This window comes from Piliocolobus tephrosceles, chromosome 16 (genome assembly GCF_002776525.5).
Source record: "Piliocolobus tephrosceles isolate RC106 chromosome 16, ASM277652v3, whole genome shotgun sequence".
Classification (NCBI taxonomy): domain Eukaryota; kingdom Metazoa; phylum Chordata; class Mammalia; order Primates; family Cercopithecidae; genus Piliocolobus; species Piliocolobus tephrosceles.
In genome coordinates, this window is record NC_045449.1 from 61494611 (window position 1) to 61495729 (window position 1119).

Here is a 1119-nt window from a genome sequence, read left to right on the forward strand (position 1 = left end):
AACAACACTGTAAATGTTGTTGCCTAGGAATTAGAAGTGAAACACCACGCCCAAATGGCTCAAGCTGGTGGCCAGAGATAAGAACTTAAAGGCATCTCTCCCACCTAGCAGACCGGGCCCCCTGTTTTCCCATGGCTTCCTTTAAACAGACTATTCAGGCACCTGCCCACCAACTTAAAGGGGCTTTAAGTTCAACTTTAAGTGACACCCTGTTTGTTGCAGGTGGCAAACGAATTTACCAAGACAGCTGTAGGTAAAGAAAGGCAGATTTAACTACTCTTCCTCTTTCTCTAAGCGGCCTGAGGTAATCTGTGAAAATGGTTCGCTATTCACTTGACCTGGAGAACCCCACAAAATCATGCAAATCAAGAAGTTCAAATCTTCATGTTCACTTTAAGAACACTCGTGAAACTGCCCAGGCTGTCAAGCGTATGCATATACAAAAAGCCACGAAGTATCTGAAAGATGTCACTTTACAGAGACAGTGCGTACCATTCCAACGTTGCAATGGTGGAGTTGGCAGAGGTGCCCAGGCCAAGCAGTGGGGCTGGGCACAAGGTCGGTGGCCCAAAAAGAGTGCTGACTTTTTGCTGCACATGCTTAAAAATGCAGAGCATAATGCTGAATTTAAGGGTTTAGATATAGATTCTCTGGTCATTGAGCATATCCACGCAAACAAAGCACCTAAGAAGCGCTGCCAGACCTACAGAGCTCATGGTTAGATTAACCCATACATAAGCTCTCCCTGCTACACTGAGATGATCCTTACTGAAAAGGAACAGACTGTTCCTAAACCAGAAGAGGAGGTTGCCCAGAAGAAAAAGATATCCCAGAAGAAACGGAAGAAAGAAAAACTGATGGCATGGGAGTAAATTCAGCATTAAAATAAATGCAATTAAAAGTGAAAAAAAAAAAAGGCAGATGTATTAGAGAAAGTGTGAAAATATGTTGCAAGGGTGCAGTGGGCAGCCTAGCAAAGAAGGGACTGTCTGCCAAGAGGTAGGGGCTGGAGGGAGGTTTTATAGGGTCTTGCAGGAGGGGGCTACATGCAGAACAAGGTTGTAATGCTGGGGCTACATGCCAAACAGGTCATTGTGCCCACAAGTTTGTGATTAGCAC

General features: G+C 44.9%; 1 pseudogene; it reads left to right on the top strand.

Annotated features, from left to right (window-relative positions):
- Positions 1-317: 317 nt before the first annotated feature.
- Positions 318-872, top strand: LOC111542268 (annotated as a pseudogene).
- The last annotated feature ends 247 nt before the right edge of the window (positions 873-1119 follow it).